The sequence below is a fragment of the Pogona vitticeps genome, chromosome 1 (assembly GCF_051106095.1).
Source record: "Pogona vitticeps strain Pit_001003342236 chromosome 1, PviZW2.1, whole genome shotgun sequence".
NCBI lineage: Eukaryota > Metazoa > Chordata > Lepidosauria > Squamata > Agamidae > Pogona > Pogona vitticeps.
This window is the reverse complement of record NC_135783.1, coordinates 199,364,651-199,386,189: the sequence shown is the minus strand read 5'-3', so window position 1 is coordinate 199,386,189 and position 21,539 is coordinate 199,364,651. Positions and strand designations below refer to the sequence as shown.

The 21,539-nt window shown below is 40.4% G+C and overlaps 1 long non-coding RNA gene across 1 annotated transcript in view; it reads right to left on the bottom strand.

Annotated features, from left to right (window-relative positions):
- Positions 1-345: 345 nt before the first annotated feature.
- Positions 346-21,539, bottom strand: part of LOC144589419 (uncharacterized) — a 36,483-nt gene continuing 15,289 nt past the window's right edge. Inside the window, exon 2 of the long non-coding RNA XR_013545511.1 lies at positions 346-6,842. This is a non-coding gene — a long non-coding RNA (uncharacterized LOC144589419). The remainder of the gene's footprint in view (positions 6,843-21,539) is intronic.

Below are 21,539 nucleotides of genomic sequence, written 5' to 3'. Positions count from 1 at the left end.
TGAACATAACTGTTTTTTAGAGCAGCAATATAAAATAATGTAATCGCTCAAGGCACAGCCCACAGTCTTGTAAAACTGAAGTGCTGTGATCCATCCAAACTAACTTGATGCCATGGACTTTGCTGTGATTAAATCATAATAAATCCAAATTCTTTGAATGAAATCAGTTGTAGACCAAGGCTGTGAGTGACATTTTAAAGAGTATGTCCTCCCCACCACCACCAATCTTGCCTCCCCACTGATCCCAGTTTCTAACATTCGCCTGCTGTGGAAATATTTTTTTTAATTTAGTGCCCCACCATTTAAGGGGTTAAAAATGAAATACTCAGCTACAAACGTACATGATTTTGGTGTTACAGGGTGATTTTTTATTTTTGCAACTGTTATAAACAGAACAGAAATAACGATTTCAGTGTGAGGTAAAGGCAGCCATATTATTTAGAAATACTTCAGTAAAGGAATAAAAACAGATCTCTACGATTTTCAGAGGAAACAGTAATGGGTAAGGAAAAGCCTGTTGATTGACTCATTTCCAAAATGCACCAGCAACTCAAAAGTGAATTCAGTCTACTCTAGGGTATGAAATTTACTAGAACCATAAAGATTAAGATGACATACATTTATCATTCTTTTTTCTTCCACTCTATGTTTTGTTTTCAAATTACCATAATCATATATATTGCAGGGGGAGCTTTAGAAATTGTGCAATAGGGAGACAATTTGATGAAAGGATGTAAATATCATGCGCCAAACGGTAACTGTCACTCACAACAATACGAAGTTTGTGCATGAGCAAGTGCATCTCTGTGGAACCCCAGGGAAACAGTTCTGATAGGAATATTCATATTAGCCAATAATAAGCATCAGGTTTCTAACATTATAACAGTTAAAGCAAGCAGTATCACAGAATCCGTTCCCCTCTCCTATAAAATTCGTTACAAAATTGGAAGGAGTAGAATACTTAGAAATTGATTAACTTCTACTGGAAGTCACGTGTCAAATGGAATACGCACGGATCCTTTTAAATGTCTTAACTTTAAATCCTGAGGTAAGTCCTAACTTAAAGCATACCTCACAGCTATAGCAAAGAATATTGTATTCTATATAAAATAGGCCATTTAGTGCTTGTGATCATTTTATTGCACTGTCTCACAAATGACAACTGGTAGAGTGTTCAAGATTAAATGAGCATTTATTGTATTTGTAACAGTTTTCCAGGAATGCTATAAAATGAAGGGTGAAGTCATACATTAAAACACTTTAACAACATCGCTTAATTGAAACAGTTGGAAGTATTCCGTTTTCAAGGGCTGGAATCCAGTGTGCTTCTTAGTCACAACTTACAGCGGATGCACACCTATGACCTTTTTTCCGTTGAATATTAAGAGCACCATGCCAATTTCAGAAGCAGTCTGCCATTATAGGGGGAGGTATTGTTCCAGAGACGCAAGCCCACAACTGGCTTGGGCTCCAGGAACAACTTAAGAGGGTTTGCAAATCTTGGCCAACATTTTGTAACAAAGTGAAGTGTTTGTATAGAACTGCATTCACATCACATGCACAACTCACTTTGCTTCCCATTACATGTGGCGTTAGATTTTTTTATTATTTTTTAAAAATGGATTGTCCCAGCAAACCCAGAACAGCTTTTCTAAAGCACCTGTAATAGTTATGGTCTCTGAGGAATACCACAAAAGGCAGCAACAGTCAACCGAACCTGCTTATTCGAACACCAGAGCTGGCTTCTGTCTTAGTCCAGGGTCTGTCCTCCACATCATTTTGGAATAGCCTTCTGATTCTTGGTTAAGCACACAAATCCGAAATGCAATACCAAAGTCAGTGAAGATTACATCCAAGTAACAAGTTTAGGATCATGGTGTCCCAAATAAGTATTTCCGTTCCCATGTACTCCTCATAAATCCAATAGGGCCACTACAATACAGAAAGGTAATGATCCAGGTATATCAGGACAACATTCATATATGATATACACCTAGTTTTAAGGCAGATTTTAAAAATATTTAGTAAGAACTAACTCAAAAGTATTGCCTAAGAAAAGAGTCAGCCTGGGTGGCCTTGGGCAAGCTGTACAATCCCAGGACGCCACCAGAAGAAAGGAATGGGAAACCACTTCTGAGTTTTCTCTACCTAGAAAACCATTAAAAGAGTCACCATAAGTCAGAATTGACTTGACAGCACACAATAAAAATAATAATAAAGTCTGAATATTCTGAAATTTAGTACATAGATATCTGCTGTCAAAAGATCTGTGTTTTCTTAAGAATAAAGAAAATAAAGATTTTGATTGAAGTTAGTGTTTTAAATTATATATCTTGCCTTTTGACTATAGACAGCCTTCAGGATAGCAAACAAAATTCCACTCAAAACAGTATAAAAATCTACAAAAAAATCAATTAAAAAAATCTCACATACAACAAATAAAAATATAGATAAAAGTCTATTTAAAATACAAATAAAAGCAATACTGTATAAATATTTGAATCCGGAAGGCTAGACAGCCTGCAGTTTGTTTCAAAAACAACAAGGTCTGGCAGAGCCTTAAGGACTAGCAAGTTTTATTGGTTTCGAATACTGTAGTCCTTTACTTGAGATGCAACCTTGCATTCCAAAGGAAAGCTTGTGCTGAACAAAACGTGTTGGCCAGAATCCTGCTGGTGTTCATATAATGTTTGTGTAACTTGTTGCATCTCATTGCAGTTGATGAGTTCCCAGATGCATCGCCATTGTGTGGCTGCTGACACACTCTACTGTGCAAGTGAGATCCACACTGGCACCTCATCAATTAGCGGCAGCAGGTTACACAAAACTTAAACAAATACCAGTAAGATTCTGGGCATTAGTTTTTAAGGTGCAAATGTAATGGTGCAGTTACATCTAGTTCTTGTTAAACACCCAAGATAATAAGAAGGACGTGAGCTGGTATCTGGAAGACTCCTGAAAAGTAAATCTTTCTCGGGAGACAATTCTATACCTGAGGTGCCACTATCACAAACAAGGCTGTTACCTCCAACATCTATGGCTCCATGCTGTCAAGTAATCTGTCCAATCCATTCTCAGTTTCACAAGAGGTTATGAAATCAGCTCTGACACACATATTTTACCATGACAAATCCCAGATGAGGGCCTCCTGAGAGCTCCAAAAGCCCCTCTCCCAATAAAGGATCCTCAGAAACAAAGTGCACCTTACAAGGAAATAGGTGTGTTGAGGGGGGGGGGTTAGTCTCATAGGAAATACAGGAAAGCAGCCCACCCGCTTTGGGTTTCTTTTTAAGGGAAGCGGTGGGATAAAAATATTTTAAATGAATAAATAATAAATGAAAAATGAAAAATGGGAATGGTGGACAGATCATTGTCTCTATTGTCTTCTCCTCTTCTTATTCTACACTTTTAACCCTCCCCCCAGCAACTCTGCTTTTTAAAAAAGTGTTGAGCACTTTCACCTGCTTTTGTGTGCCTTGTGAAGTTAGCCACTGGAAAATAATAGAGAAGCTTCCCCCCCCCCCTTTTAAAAGGCCAGCATTAAAAAGGAGGATATAATGCTTTACATCTTATCTCAAGGCTACGATTTAGCTAACTGGAGACAGTGCTTTCCAGAGGGTCCTCACGCCACCTGGTATGACCTGGCCTAGATTGGACCACAGAGTACAGTGGTGTGTATACTGCAGTAATGCCTGAGAGCAGCAAACATCTGCATCATAGACTCCACATCCTGCAGCTACTCAGTTAATGCCCTGTATTGTGCCCTTTCTCCCAATAAACAACCTTTGCTGTTATATAAACCTACCCAAGGTTTTGGGAACAGGTCTATAAAAGAATTTATTCCTTTCTTCTTTATTTTGTTGCTGCTTGAACAAAATAATTGGACCTGTGAAAAGCCTTCTCAACTATGTTTCCACAAACCATGGTCAGTAAAGCACTTCTCCTTATTAACAATAAGCAGGGAGAAAGAGAGAGAAATCAAAGTACACAGGGGAAGCAGTGATTAATAATGGTCTACTCAGTTAGGCTCTCTCTTGATGAGGACCTGCTAGTTGGGTCAATAGTTCATCCCTCATGGTTTGATTTTTTTTAACACGTTATTAATCCATGCTCCTAGCCCAGCAAACAGACCATGGAGGCTCTAATTCCCTCCGTTTTACAACGTCAGCCATGCTTTCCTTTAAAAATATCTTAATTCTGGAACAATAATACTGTACTACTCTCTGCGGGCCATAAACATAATGGAACTGAGCAGCACGCTGGTAGTGTAATATATGCACAGCTTTAAATCAATAATGGAAAAGAAAAATCCAGCCAACCACGCCAATGTCAAAGAAGAAGCTAGATTCCACTATGAAAAGAAAGCAAGACGGTGATGTGGGGCAGTTGGGGGGGGAAACCCACTTAGCAACAATGCACAGGGTTGCCTGATCTAATCTTCCAACAAGCAGAATTCTGTAACTTTTTAATAGAGGTCTTTTAGGCATCACCATTGCTTGCCTCCTGCAGGGAACTCAACATAACTTTTTGCCAGGAAATGTAGGGAATCCCTCATGCTTTCTGAAATAACCAGGCTCCTGCGTTTGCAGAGCAGAAGGAGGAAGGGAGAAGCAGCTTCTCTCGTTGTGAGGAGTTTCTCTTCCGCTCCTTACAAGATAACCAGCGAGCTACCAAAGGTCACCGTACAAATGAGAGACAATTATCTGAGGGAGGCCTTGCCAGAGACAAAGATAAATTAATATGGATCTGGGGAAGCTGGACGGAAGGGAGGATTAAAAAGATGTCCCCTTCATCTGACAGCAGTGACAGAGGACACACGGTGCCCTGCCCTACCTTCAGACACCAAGCCTTATTTACACACGTTAATTGGATATGTCAGGGAAATACAATGTTGTGATACCTCTTTCCGAAGGGCCAGATTCTAAGACCGGTTACTTGAGGGGCAGGGAGGCTAAAGCGGACACTGAGCAACAGAAAGGTTGCCAACGTGTGGCTGGGTTTGGGGTGTCAATATGTTTGTGCGCATGCTTTCTTGGCTGGGGGCAGAGCCATCCGATGCCCTCACAAGGAAGATCTTTCCATAAGAAATACAGTAAAAGCACCCCATGATCCAGCCTAAGGCCATATGACAGCATGGCTGGAATGGAAGTGAAAAGTGTGGAAAAGCAACAGAACAATGTGTTAAGGAGAACACACATCCCCAGCAATTAAACTGTTTTGCTTCCCACAACAAGGGTTGTTGTTTTTTTCAGAGATAGGAGCCCCAGATATCAGACTTGCAAAGTAAGCCTTCATTGATAAATCACAAAATCAAACAAATCACTTGAAGAGACTCAGGTGGGGAAAAACATGGGCTATGAAAATGGGACACTTTCACCCCTACTTGGAGAAGCAGCCATCTGTTACCTCATATTTAGACAGCTATGTGGAACTTCCATTTTCAGAAGCAGTGCATCTGAAAACAGATGAGATGGACAGGGCAAAAGGAATTGACTTATGATAGACTACACACTGAGTAGGCACCGATCATGAAAAGGGCAAATGTGTAAAGAAAGATTGTAATGGAGGTCTTTGCATACAGGTGGTCCTGGGTGAGGACTCTGAGGAGGAATCAGTGTGGGAGAATGCAGGGGTGTAGGTAATGATGAGGTGTAAAGCACTCTCCACCTACTGAACAAATCATGTGCCTGAATAGGCAATCTCTGATTTTTACAAAAGATGAAGAGGCAGACATTCTACATGCTTTGCAGGAAAAGAAACGAACAATGTGCCTTATGCACGCATGTACTTAAAACTAGTGAAACAGGCAGGCAAGTGCACGTGTGTGCATATACTGTGCATGTGTGTACATGTGTGTATAAAGAAATCTCTGTCTTAGCTTCTCCCCAAGAATGTTTTCTCATAAGAAAAGCCCAAACTCAAGACATGAAAAACACTTTTCATGTGCTCAGCAAACCTGAATATGTTTCACAGATTTACACTTGTCCATTAAAACGTCCCTCTGACAGAGTGCTTTACACTCACCATTACAGATGCCTGTGGGACTCCCAATATGGATTCCTCCTTAGAGCCCTCACTCGGGGCCACTTGTGCAAAGACCTTTCACCTTCCCACATTAGTGATCCTCTACTCATTTGCTCTTCTCGTGTTCAACAAAGTATATTAGAGATTAGGGATGGAGTTCTTGTAACATTGTGAACATTGTCCCTTTTCCATTCCCTTTTTTCCAACCCCCCCCCCAGTCAAAATCCACAACTTGTCTATTCCAAGGTGCATTTCATTGGCTGAAACTCAGTAGGAAGTAACCACTAAAGTAGGCCCATTGAATCAATGGACTTGCAGAACAGTTGACTCACCATAATATGCTCATTGATTCAGTGGGCCTATTCCAGGTGTGACTTATTATTGGATTTCAGCCACTGAGTTCTAACTGAGTTATTCAGTATCAGATTAAGATCTTTAGAGGCCTTAAACACTGAATTGATTAAGGTAAGTAGTTACTAACTACTGTGGTGCCCCCTGCAAATATAAAACATGGAAGGTCCCACAACTAGGGGAAAAACATATAATGTGCACATTATTTTTGTTGTTGTTTAGTCGTTAAGTCATGTCTGACTCTTCGTGACCCCATGGACCAGAGCACGCCAGGCCCTCCTGTCTTCCACTGCCTCCTGGAGTTGGGTCAAGTTCATGTTGTTAGCTTCGATGACACTGTCCATCCATCTCGTCCTCTGTCGTCCCCTTCTCCTCTTGCCCTCACACTTTCCCAACATCAGGGTCTTTTCCAGGGAGTCTTCTCTTCTCATGAAATGGCCAAAGTATTGGAGCCTCAGCTTCAGGATCTGTGCACGTTATAGGTAAGAAAATATTGTAACTGAATTGTATAGCACGTGACAAAAAAAGTGCAATATATCACAGGCAAAATCATACATACAATCAAATTACTGGTTTCTAACCAAATCTTACACTTGCGCACTTTGATTAATGTAAACAGATTTTGTCAGAATCTGTAAACTGAAAAGCTCAAACAAGAGCTTGAAACCCCCTTTGGACCGGTTTTTACAATGGCTGTTATTTCTTTAGTTTGCATACATACAGTGCAGAGGCCATGGGTCTAAAAGACCATCAGCTCTTTTTATCTTTATCCTCACCCAACCTCCTCAAATGCAGAAGTAAAAAAACAAGCAACCAACCAAAACAGAAAACACGCAATGATGATGATCGATCCTTTCACTCAAAACATGAGTTTTCTCGCTAGGTGAGTCTTTAGCCTTTTTAGTTTTCACTGGTTCACACTCAGTCACTTTAGGGAGGGAGATGGCTTTCTTTGGGCTCTTGAGGGAGGGAGCCGAGGGATCTGGATGGGTGGATGTGGCTTGTTAAGGAGGGTGCACCCTTTGCACCAGGGTCCACGGTAAATCTGGCATTGGAAAAAGAAACCTCTGTGGTGCCCCCTTCCCTTCTTGATGCCCTCAGCACATGCTTGTTTTGCTTAATGGCTAATCCAGGACTGGATTTACTCCCAAGTAAATGGGATGATTCTAGGTTTTTGCAACCATATTCATTAAATTTAACCATCCGCCTGCAATGACATATTTTTCACATGGCTAGTTAATGAACTAGCCACCGTTACGGAAGCCAACGGACAGAGAGTGTTTTGGTCCGGCTCCACAGTGAAACAGGACAATTCATTCTTTAATGTGTTACCTAATTCTTATGGTCAACTTCCTGAGTTAAGCTGTTTTGAACCCATAGAGGTTGTTGTTGATTCTCTGGATGTTAAGTTTAATAAATCCATTAAAGTTCAAGATGAGCCCTCTTGGTTATTTCCTGCCCAAAAACAAGAGCTGTCCTTAATTTACTCCAAACCCAATCACACTCACCTAGGAGAAAGGCCTAGCAGGAAGGCTTTGTGTCCTAACTTCCTGTTCAGAAAGGGAGCTCCCATCCAGTCAACAGGTGCACGAATTAGAACCTAAAATGGAAGCACTGGCAATACCTAATCCCCTTTGAGGTTGAGTTGAACTTTTGAAGTCAGGCTCATTTATCAGAAAAATCAACATATACTAAAACCTAAGCAAAAGAACCCAAACTTGAAACCGCACTTCTCTGCCAGTGCCTCTCCTTGCATTTTCCTGACAGAGTCTGCCTCAGTGTGAGAACTGTTAGGAGAGCTGGTATTTCAAAGCATCCTTCTTTTGACTGGTGATACCAAAACATCATTTCCAAGAGCAGAAACCAGTTGTTTAGTAAGAATCCTCTGGGAAAATGAAAGATAACTTCTGGACAGTCAATGTCACTGTGTTGCTGTTTTTTTAAAAAAATCTACAACAATATTTACAATTGAGACTTATTTATTTGTGTAGCTTTGCATTAGACCTATACATTGGAGAAGATTTTATGTCTACCTGCTTAGGCTTTTATCCCAGGGGTGACACTAAATAAATGTGAAAAGGAATATTTAGTGGCGTGTGAAAAAACAGACCAAGGTTACATGCAGATATGGGCAAATCCCTTTCACACCTAAGTTTTATTTCAATACACAAGTCCTTTCAGTCTGGGTTCTGAGGGCCACCGTGGTATTTTGGAGCTAGTTGTTTGTGAAGCACTTTCTTGAGTCTGTAAATTCTTTCAGTGGCACGATTTATCACATGGGAGAATATTGGGCAGCATCTATTCTGTTCCAATTGCTTGGAAATCCCAGTCAAGCCGGGGTGGGGGGGCTTCCAGATGAATCTGGTTCACTTCCTCCCTCTAGATTTATAGTTTAGCAACATTTGGACTTTTCTGATTCTTAAGTGTGCTAAGAATAACAGACCAATTTCATGGCATGAAGCACAGCATCTGGGATTATCTCCTTCCTTCAGCCAATAGACTACCTCCTCTCTCTATATATATATATACGCACAAGGAAAGCAACAGAGGTGCTATATTTTAAAGCCATAGTGTGCAGTCAGTCCCTCAAGCCAGTCATTAAATATTTCACATACTATCCCACTAAAAGCTCTTTATCAAATTTAGAGCAGGGTTCTTTGGGGCTCAACTTCTCATTCTGTAGATAAGCAGCAATTATATATGATAGAAACATAACTCTTTAAACTGAGAATGTCATCACTTAAGAGTACAAGAGAGTGGTGGGTGTCTGATGAGTCTGTTAACTTCAGCTGCTGTCTGTTCCGGATTGTGACAACTTTTAAATCTGTCAGCACAACATGAATTTCATATAAAGCTGCTTCCCAGTGCTTTAGCCAGGAAGTAAGAGAGGGGAACATACTGTAACATTTATGGGCATGGTGGTGCTAGGTCAACCATGACATCACTCTCCACTCTGCTGAGCCTGTAATGAGGTGAAAAGGCAGCTTTGAAACAACATAGCACTTTATTTATTAGGGAATTTTAAGTGTGCTTGTATTTCAATTTATGATAACCCTACCACTACCCACCACCACCAAATAAGTCCTATGCATTACAGCTCTCCTGCAGAGCAAAGCAAGAGGGGAGTGAAGGGGAAGGCATTTGAGGGCTGATGAAAGATTTAATATGCAGAATGTGTGAGAGATTGAAAGGCCCAGAGAAGAGAAAACCCTGCTGTGTGGAAGCCCAGCCAGTTGGAAATAGTGCAATAAACCCAGTGTGTTACAGGTAGTATTTGCCTAGTGAATTTACTTTTTGTAATCTGTGGTGCAACGAATGGCCTGATCCACTAATGTGAGGGTCTCAACTTAGCCATCCATTCCGTTTTGCATTTTTCTACATGTTGTTGGCACAGGCCTCAGCTCACAGAAATACGACTTTTAAAATGTCGCTTTGGGATGGTTACGTTTTGCAGACAAAAGGCATCCAAAAACACAGGTAAATGAGAAGTTTTCCATGCAGATTTTAAAGGAGAATTACATGTTAATGTAGAAACAGGATGGAACACCTTTATGAGGGAACACTTGTGCAAGTGATGTAGGATAGAAATGGATCTGCCCATTCCTAGTTACAGGGATCCTGTGGAAGTTTTTACTAAAATAACTCAGGTTCTCCAGCCCAAAAAGCCGAATGCCGCATGAAGCCTACAAATTCATTCTTCAGTTTTCATTTCATACTGATTACAGACTTCGCTACAGTATTTGATAATTTCTTCTGATTTTACCAGCTGTGGGAAATGACAGAAAGTTGTCTTGACTGTCCGAAGACCCAGTTCCTCAACTACTGAACATTTCATTACTGGATGAGAACCAACACTACAAAGTAGAGGTATGGCTGATGGGTGTCTGTTGGGAGTAGCATGGCCAAGTCTCAAGGCATTGCCTAAAATCTCAATGAACAACTATGTTTCCCTGGGTTTTCAGGCTAGAGGTGAAGGATGTTGGAAGCTTGGGGGCACTCACCTCCATCTATTCTCAGCTAGTGGCAGGGCTCACTAGCTATGGACGATAATATTTGCATGGGTTTTGTGCTCATTGCCTCCCCCCCCAATTGGCTGACAACTCTGGCCAAGTCTTTGCCTGTCCAGCCTCTGTGACATCACAGGGATTTTGTCCTGTGATGTCACAAAAGCACATTCCTGATTTCAGGTTTGCGTCTGTAGGATACTGACCTGAGAACACTACTGTATGGGGGAGGCAGGGGTGCAAGACATTCCAATTTCACTTATACTTTTCCTAAAAGATGAGGTTCACTCTGTCATGTGACGCAAGGGACCCCCAGGACATGGAGCACCTTTTGCCAGCTATGTTTAGTGTCCACCTTCAAATAGCCTCTACCAGACAGACGGAGTTTGGCTATCCCTGCTCCAGGTTCTCTGTGCAACTGCAGCGTATTATAGCCAGGCTGCTTTTGAAGATTGCTTTTCAAAAATGCAGTTAGCTCCAATGACAGCTGCTGTATTGTTCAATGGAACTGAGTCCTGGGAGCAGCTTTTGTCGGCACTTGTGTTTTCCAAGCACAATTCAAATACTTTACCTTTAAACCCCTAAGCATCTGGAGTGCTGGATACTTGGGGGGGACATATGTCACATCAACCTGCCCATACATTAACTCTGTGGAAAGATTATCCTAGCTGGAGTAATATCTTTTTTTATGAAAGGGGATGCATTTTGGATGCTGACAGACAGTGGTAAACATTTGAAGGGTCTTTTACACAATCAAGCATTTGAGAACACAAATCAAGGAATGGAGTATTTCCTCACCACTAGGCAAGGTTAGAAGCAGCCTCCATGAATACTAGGAACATATGAAAAATAAATACAGTTATCCTCCTGCTCTCATCCCGTGCTGGTCTGTACACATCTCTGTTCTTTCTGTAACCTATCTTTTAAAGATGAGTAGTCAATCACCAAAATATGAATAGGCATTATGCAAATCACAGAATCATGTAGTTGGAAGGGGCCTACAAGGCCACTGATTTCAACCTCCTGCTCACTGCAGGAATCCAAATCAAAGCAGATCTGACAGATGGTGGTCTAGTTTTCTCTTGAATGCCTCTAGAACTGGTGCACTCAACATCTGAGTTGAACTTGAACCCATTATTATATGTCCTGCACTCTGGAATGATCGAGAACAAAAATCCTGCCTCTGGATGACAGTCTTTCCATTATTTGAAAAATGCTATCATATCTCCCCCTACCTCCTCAGTCTTCTGTTCTCAAGACTAAACATGCCCAGTTCTTTCAGGCTTTCCTCATAAAGCTTAGTTTCCAATCTCCTGATCATCCTTGTTGCCCTCCTCTGAACTTGCTCCAGTTTGTTAGCATCATTCTTAAAGTGTCCAGAACTGGGCACAGTACTCAAGATGAGGCCAAACCAGTGCCAAGTATATTGGCACGATCCAGGACCATACAATAAGCTAAACCCAATTTTTAGTCTCAGTCACAGTGGACTCCATAACCACTGTTGAGCTACACAAGCCTTGGCTTAACAAGTCCCCATTCGTTCAATGGATCCACTCCAGTTGGGCATAAAAGTTGGATTTTGCCCCAGTCTATTTAAAATTGTATCTTTATTCTAGTTAAAAGTGAAGTTTGGTTCTTTGAAACAGTAAGTTAATGTCATGCCAGACAAAAAGAACATAGTCCTTCATGTTAATTAAAACCTGGTGATTGAAGGTTGCCATCATCAAGCAAGGACATGTGACTTTGGGCAGGAAAAAACCATTATACTTTTCCCATGAGAACTGATTAGAAATTAATGTTAATTAGCTATATAGATTAGATATAACAACAATGAGGTGGGGGAGAAAGCAAGACGTGAATGCAGTAGGTGCCCATTTGTCCCTAACAGATTTTGTCTGTCATGCATTATTAATGATTAAAAATGAAGGTGGCATTTAGAAACAAAATGTTCATCTTAAGGTGTCTTTACACTATGCACTGTGTGTTTTAATTTAGCATTCTCTAACCAGAGGGTGCAACTAAGTAGCTAATGCAGAAATTCAGAGGGAATGCAGCATGTTTTGATATTTATATTTATATTTTAGTTCAAACTTAGTGCAGATTTCCAGATAGGCATCACAATAGAGAGCGCTTGTGCTGGAAACAAATCCACATGCAGAGTGAAGGGTCAAAAGAACTATGGCAGAGACACCACATATACACTTTGGCTTCTCAGCACTTTTCCCAGCACCCGCACATGAACCTAATTTTATTACTGTGATCTAAATAATGCTTAATTCATGAATAGAATTAGTAGAAAGGGGCCAGGGAAGCGGCGGGGGAGAGACATCCAGAATTTTAGTTTGGAACAAATTGTGGTAGACAGTGGCATTCAGCCTGTGATTGAAGCCTCTCAGCCTTGACAATGAAGATTCTGGAGACACTGTTGATTTCAGCAACCCAGTTGCTAGATCGATCATGTGAAGTGACTCTACGTGATAGAGGGCCCTGGCTGAAGGTCCCACCTCGATCAAGAAGTGTCCCTGTCCCCCCCCCACCGACACAGATCTATATAGTTGGTGTGGATATGTGACGTCTGCATGTTTAGGTTTCCACATGATCTATCGTCCTAGCCATACAGATTTGCAGCTGATGTAGATTTCCACACATCTGTGCCAGTGTTCACTCAACACACGGATGTTGTGGGTGTGGATGCTAAGAGACCATCCAACTCAGAGGGAGGGCAAGGGGGCCTTTTCACAATTAATACATTTGGATAGCGTTTTCCAACAGAACGTTCACACTGCTTTTTAATTATCTCTTAAAACAGGAATGGAGAAGTACCACCCTCCAGAATGCAACTCCCATCATCCATCACCACTGGCTCTGCTGGCCAAGGCTGATGGGAGTCAAGTAGCTCCACACTTTCCTCACCCATCTATTTTAAATAATATGTTAATCATTTTAGGATAAAGCCGTGATGGTTATGTTGCAGAATTTCTAGTAAAATTCTCCTTTTGATCCACAGAGCAGAATACTAACAAGTTCCCCAGAGTCCAGACCTTGTACTTTAACTCACACTGAAGTCTCACTGAAGCACAAAGGAACTACCTGTCCCAGAAGTGGGAAAGCTTTACTTTCTCAATGACAAATTCTTAGAATCCCCCATACAAGATGAAAAAGTAAGCCTTGCCCTTCACTGCTAGGTTTCCCAGTAAGCAATATTCAGTGGCTACTGAATAGCACATTAATTCTGTAATCACTATGTAGGCAGAATGTCCATGAGCCAAGCTGCACAGTTCAAGCCAAAGCGTGTCCATTCCACCTGGCTGCATCAGAAGGAGAGATTGGGGGAGCAAAAGCTGTTTCAGTGCCCCTTCCTGAATTGGTCACGGTAAAAAATTCATCAAGCTTCTATCCCCACCCCTCAATGTTTTATGTTACGTCTTTGCTTTCACCATAAAAATTAAAACGGAACACCCAGGCCCATCAGAGTAGTGATTCATGACCGTAAAATGCCTTCTATCATGGTATTTGTCACGTCCGGATTAAATTGCCCATCCTCTTCAATGAGACTGCATATCCTCTTAAAGTGACCGTTTTCACTGGGCCAGGTGTTTGCTCTATTGGAAATCGTCCCAGAGCAATCTTCCTTTTGCCCATGTCTAGAGGTACACCCAAGCAAACTTTGTTTTTGTAGAAATCAAATAAAATGACTAATGGAGTCCCTTGAACATCTTCAAATAGTACATCTTAATGAGTCTCAATTCATGCTAGATGTGGGGCCAAAATACACATTCAGAAAACTCTTCATTCCTGTTGCCGTTTCTCCAGCAACATGACCTGCCTTTTTATTCATAATTTCAGAATTAGATGTGCAAAAGAAATCATTGTTTACATTCCAGAAATAATCCTGAGGAAATCTTCTCTTTTAATGCGTTAAATGTAAGCTCCTCCTTTTAAGGTATTTTCATCTTTATACTTTTTCCACTATTTGAGGGAACACTCCTTCTAGAAACAGAATTCTGTTAATATATGTTTTTGCTTATAGATAGAGACATCTTCACATACTTTATCTTTAACCTTCAGTAAGGAGCACAGACTGCTCAGTAGGAATGACCTGATCAAATATTTTTTCCAAGCTAAGTAAACTGGAAGATTACCTATATACAGGCTGGAATTTCTGTTCTTGGTTTGATCTCTGATTAAGGCAATGTAGCTTACGTATACTTCTGCCAGCATTTACAAGGCCTCCTTCATTGGTTTCAAAGAACCGGAGAACTTCATTTATGAATTCCTTTGAATGCGTCAAATTCAAAGGACCGAGTGAAGAAAGTTAGATGCACAAATCAGTCCAACTGTACACTGGTAGATACAGATCTTACTCTGAATTAAATGAATTATTTATAAATGTTAGTTTTAATGTGTTAGGTAAAATATGTTGTTCCTGTAAGCTTAAATTTTTTTTCCTGAATCTTGTTCACCCACTGATAACAAGCAATTGCCATGAATATCCTTCATTACGTTTTCCATTGCTCACCAATCACAGAATTTTCTTTTACTTTTATATCCTATTGTTTCAGCTCTCCATAAATGAGGTGAGAAAAACAGACAATGGAAGACAACGGTAAAGACCACCAATCAGTCAGAAAACCTCCCACCTCTATCCACTCACGATCAGTGCCAGCTGTAGTCCAATTAAACTTAATCTAGTCACATGCTCATGTGTTCCTCAGAAATTAGAGGAAATCAATTCAAATGCTAATGAGAAAACCCATCATTTATTATCTGCTGAAGAATACATGTTACATTAATTTTAACTGTAAACAATTATTTTTATTGCAAGATTAATTGCCCCATTTTGTGCAGCTTCCTCTTTTCATATTTCTTAAAAGAAATTAGTTTTTTTGTTGATGTTTTTTGTTGGTGTGTCACAGAACTTCAAGACTTCTTTAAAAGTATAAGCAATTTAGGAGTAACTACAAATGCTGCTTTCGGTTATTCTGTCACAAGAAAATGTGATAAATGCTTGGGGCAAAGCACAGCAAGATCCAGGTAAAGATTTTGCAAAGGAAAAAAAAGCAGTAACACATATAATGAAAATAAGGAGGACACTATCTGCATATTCTAAATCTCAGTCTAGCCACTTTTATTATCTTTTTGATGTATTTTCCAACACTTGGAGCAGCCTACTCATGGTTTATTGTGCCAGAAATCTCTCCTCCCAAGAATAACAGGAGGGCCTCACTAAACAAACATAGTACTGTATTTCAATCCAATGCACATTTGCCACACCACTGCTGAAGAAAATCTTAATAATCTTCTTCCAGTTAAAATGTCTGGTAAGAACATTCTTATAGCATGTTACGAAGTGGCAAATGCCTATTCACTATCACACATATGTGATGTTTGGGACATCCAAGGGGCCAGGTCATAAATTAAGAAGTCAAAAGAATTTTTGAAATATTTCTGAAAGGATGTTTGTAATTTTTCCCCCTCAGTCACCTAAGCTGTACCCACCCACCAGCCACACACATGCACACACAAACTGGGAAGGAGTTTTGATGACTGTGAGGTTTGCTATTCCACTCGTATCCCAGGAGAAAAAATATATTTTTGTTTGCGTTAAGGTAAAATGAATGGATAAAACTTATGTTTCCTTCAGCATAACAAGCAGGGGAGAATCTCAGAATTCTCAGGCAATGGCCTCCTGTTCAAAAGCCTGCTCTACTAAAAGATTGCCCATAAGGAAGGAAAGGAAGGGCCTTGAGATGACCAACAGCAGAAAGGACCTGGGCAAGCATGGAGGTTATCTGGTCAGCCTTCCTCACTCTGTCAAGAGGGACATTATTTGCCTTTAAAGTGCCATAACAATTTTCACTTGCGTATACATGGATTATAAAAATTATCATATGTCATCAAGTCAGTTCCAAGTTATGGGGAACCCTTTCTGGGGTTTTCTGTGTATAGAGTATTCAAAGCCATCTATTATTCGCTTTATCTGATGGTGCTTTTGGACAGCATAGCTTAATCAAGGCTACACCAGTTAGCTGTCCTTCCAGCTGAGGTATCCAGCCAACTTCTGCACATGCATATTACAAAGTTGCCCCCTATTTGGTGTTGAGTGAACATTGGTGCAAATGCATAGACATCAACATCAACATCAGTTGCAAATCTGTATGGTTAGGATGATAAAACATGTGGAAACCTAAACATGCAACCTATTGCTTAGTCACAACAGAGTCAGCTCACTGAATCATTGAGGATCTGGTAATTCAAGACCCCCACAAATTCTATTGAATGGGCCTGCTGTAGTTATGATTTAATTTAGAATATTATGTTGCAACAAGAGTCGGCTCACTTGAATCAAAGGAATTTATGGAGAAAGTGTCTCAGCAAATTTTCCCTGATTCAATGGGCTTAATCTACTTGTGACTTACTACACTAAAGCAACAGAACTTCAGCTGCCTTTGAATTTACACCAAATTTCAAAAGTAAATTCTTGAACAAAAATGAAAGGACTACAGTATATTCCATGTGGAGACTCAAGTGTAAAATCCCAGCAATCTGTATGCCATAAAGAGCTAGACAGCCATTATGCCGTACTTTCATAGTTTGTGTTATTTCGTTTTATGTGGCCATTGTTGGCCCTTTTCAAGAAAGAGCTGTGTGTTCTCCCTTTTTCTTTTACTGTTTTAAAGTTTGTTATTGACTTCATTGTATTTCATTATTACCCTAGTTGTTACCTGCTTTTAGTATTAAATGTAGAAAAGCAGAATATGAACTGAAACAATAAATAAAATGAAGGAACCAATCTGGCATAAAAGTTTAGGAAACTTGTCCTCTACCCTTTATATTCATAGCTATATTGAAGGTGGAAACTGATGCAGGTTGGTTTGTGCATCCCTGTCCTCCACTGGTTCTCTCCTGGACCTCTTTTCTCCGCATACATCCTCATGAAAGAAGCTGATCCAGTAATGGAGCTTGGAAAAGTTTGTTGCTAATTTTGTTGCACTCAGCCATAGTCAACGGCGGTGCTGGCAAGACGATTTTGAAACAAATAGTCCCAAAAAGTAACCTTTATCATTTTTGCCTTAGGATAAGGCCCAAATGTTGACTCAGACCAATTTAATAAATGGTTTATTGATACACAGCTCAATAAAATAAAAGTAAATAAATAAGTAATGAAAGAAAAAGAGACAATAAAAATCTGGGTAAAATCCAATACAATAATAGTGGGGAAACACAAAGAGCAACAATAAAGAATTGGTTAGAAACAATACAGGAGTCAAGGCCTAATTAATATTATTTATTTGTTAACTATATACAGTATTATGTTTCAGCAGCAAAAATTATCTCCAACCTGATTACTTCAAAACAAAGACCAGGTCCAGACAGGGGAAATTGGAGTGGTCTGCTTCGCACTTAAAAGGGTTTTATCTTTAGTCTGATCTATTTTATCTCTCACTTGAGCATTCCATTCACATTGACCAACTTTTTTTCTCCCATGAGAAGGATCTGACAGATCTTTGGATCACTCCAATATGTCTCCCTTTGAATTAAAGACACTCTCCTTCCAGCCCCCTTCTCCTGCTGCCATCCTTCAGCAGCCTATACTGCCTTTGGCATTAAATACATGAGATAGCAAAACAGCAATGCATCTACCTAGCATGGTACACATAATACTGCCAATGTCTCTCATTTATATAGAATAGTGCTACACCAACAGGAAAATATAAAACGATCTGAAATGGTAGAGGAAAATAGAGGTGGGGGTTCTCCATTGTTCCTTTTCAGTGCCACAACCCACCAAACACTTCACAGGGTTGTCACCTCAAATAAGACCACCAACAGCTCTATTTTGGTGTGGACTGCCCATCTGCATGGTCTACAAAATGGACTACAGTGGTGCCTAGCTTGACGACGATAATCCGTTCCAGCAAAATCGCTGTAGAACGAAATCATTATTAAGCGAAAGTAAAAAGCCCATTGAAATGCATTGAAAACCATTCAATGCATTCCAATGGGCGAAATACCTCACTGTCCAGCAAAGATCCTCCATAGGGCGATCATTTTCTGGTGCCTGTATAGCGAGGAATCCATCCTTAACACAGCAGGGAGCCATTTTGCACAGCGGGCGGCCATTTTGAGAGCCGCCGATCAGCTGTTTTTAGATCATCGTTTAGCGAAAAATCAGTTCCCAAAGCAGGGAACAGATCGTCATCAAGCAGATTTTCCCCTTTTAAACATTGTTTTGCGATCGCAAAAGCGATCACAAAAACCTCATCATTAAGCAGATTCATCGTGGAGTGGGGTAATCGTTAAGTGGGGCACCACTGTAATTAGGAGAACTCCAAACTGTACCCCCAAACCTGTAGCCCTACCACTGTGCAAAAAAGGAGTAGGACAGCTCTAAAAATGAGTGGAATAGATTTCTCTGAATCAGAACACATGTGGATCTATAAACAAAACAGCACCAAAACAGCAATCCAGATAGTGAGCTATTCTGTAAGCGCAGACATACCCAAACAAAAAATGAAATGAAAAGTTTCTGCTGTGCACCTGCCTATTTATTTATTAAAATATTTTTACCTACCTTTCTCCTTAAAAGGACGCCAGCTGGCTTGCTCTTGATATCTAGTTCATCAGAGCTACTCTGCTAAGATCCAGTGGTTCTTTGAGCCTGACAAACCCAGATTAACAGGAAGTGTGACTCCAGATTGCCATATACCAGCTGGAAATGATGTATATGAAAAGGATTTGGGGGAGGGAAATTGGAAGAAACTTGTCTCCCAGTTCAGGGAGAAGGGGGATTTTTTTGACTGTCAAGTACGTAGCAACCTTAACACAGGCTTTGTCTTTTAAAACAGGAAACCAGTGATGTGTTGGCAGCATTTTAGAAGTTCTAGGTTCGTTTTGTTTTTACTGTATCTTTCTCTTGTTTTTTTTTTCTTAGTTGGTTCAATACTAAAGCAACATCCACTGACTGCTTTGTTTTGAAGACATTCAGGAGCACACTGTGATTTAAAGCAGTTTATCTTCACCCAGTGTTAGAATAAGTCCTGCCATACCTTCTCATTAATACGCCTGCAAGCATTTCTGGAAATAAAAATAAAAGAAGAAGCCAAACTTTATTTTCACCTTATTGTGGCTGATTGTTCAACTTTCTGAAAAAGAACTGTACCCTGTATGCACTGCAGATGTCAACTGTGGCTCAATTCAAACACTGAAGGAGCAAACTGGAACTTCCACATCTAATTAGAAAGTCAGTAACAGATGGACATTAATAATGTGTTTATAAAGCACAGCTGTTCAAAAAGAGCCATGAACTTGTCATCCAAGTTCCACTTCTTTAAAAAAAAGATTGTAAGGCAATTGGTGATTCCAGTTATTGTAGAAACAATGAATAAATTGCTGAACAGTAGGTCAATGCTTCTATAGATCCCATTGATTCAATAGGTCTGCTCTGTTATGGGCTGCCAGTTGGATTCCAACCTGAATGTGTATACCAGTTATAAGCATCTACATGACTGAGTTTTGTACGATCAGTGATACATAAGCTGAAATCCTGTTGTGCAGTTACGTCAACAGCGTAATGGTAAGATGTTGTCCTGTAAGCAATGTTCCTTGCATGGGAGCTTCACTCCACGAGCATGGGGATGGATGGGGCATCATTGAAAATGTGAAGTAAACATACTGGCTGCCTGTGAGCAACCTCAATGGAGCTTTGGGCAAGAGTGTGTGTGTGTGCAGCTTAGAGGGAAGAGATTGTAAGGCAATTGGTGATTCCAGTTATTGTAGAAACAATGAATAAATTGCTGAGCAGTAGGTCAATGCTTTGATAGATCCCATTGATTCAATAGGTCTGCTCTGTTTTGGGCTGCCAGTTGGATTCCAACCTGAATGTGTATGCCAGTTATAAGCATCTACATGACCGAGTTTTGTACAATCAGTGATACATAAGCTGAAACCCTGTTGTGCAGTTACGTCAACAGCGTAATGGTAAGATGTTGTCCTGTAAACAATGTTCCTTGCACGGGAGCTTCATGAGCATGGGGATGGGTGGGGCGTCATTGAAAATGTGAAGTAAACATACTGGCTGCCTGTGAGCAACCTCGATGGAGCTTTGGGCAAGAGTGTGTGTGTGTGCAGCTTAGAGGGAAGATTGCCTGTAAGGTTCAAAATCTCCATAGATACTACCTGTTGATTACTGCACAAGTTAGCTTGCAACAGAAAATGTCTATGGGAATTTCTTGATTTATGTCGATTCACATCTAAAAGTCCCACTATTTGCATTACTGCACAACAGATTTTCAGCCACAGAGTTGGTTCACAGCTCAGTATTTCCACTAAATATATATATTTGGATACTTGCAGCCAGTCAAAATGGATAATACAGGACTCGATAGGCAGACAGTCTAAAGCACAGTTCTATAGTCCTCCTATATATTAGGAGGACTACAGAACTGTGCTTTAGACTGTCTGCCTATCGAGTCCTGTATTATCCATTTTGACTGGCTGCAAGTATCCAAATTGTTTCACTATCTTTTACCTGAAATTTCAGCTAAATACTGGAGGTGGAGATATGATGCAAAGAGCTGTTGAAGTGAGCAGAGTCTCCTTTGTTGGTATCTTCAAAAAGAGGTAGGAGGGCCATCTGTAAGGAATCCTTTAGGTGTACATTTCCTGCATCAGCAGGAATTTGGACCAGGTGACCCTTGCAGTCCCTTACAGGTCTACAATTCCATGATTCTCTTTATGCCACATTGCACAGTGTACAAAACATAGAGAGAAAGCTGCTTTTGGTCATGACTTGGAGGTCCTAGACATCTTGAAGGTCTTGTGGAAAACATCTTGTGCAGGAGCCAAAACTGGAGGCAGGTTGAAGGTGGTGAAAGGGGAGGCTGTCCACAGCATGGGGAACAAAAGAAGCCTAAAGAAACTGAATTTGGGCAATGTGGAGAGCAACTGTGCGATCCTATACATGTTTACTGAGAAATCAGCATCACTGTGTTGGTTTCTCAGTAAGTGTTCATGGGATTGCTGCCTGAGAAGAGCAGTACAGAAAAAAGAAAGTAAATACATTATTGATGCTTTAATTGGCAGCCTTGACTGAAAGGACTGAAAACAATTTGCATCTTATACCTATCACTTCTCCTAGGCTGATTCCTCAGCAGTCCT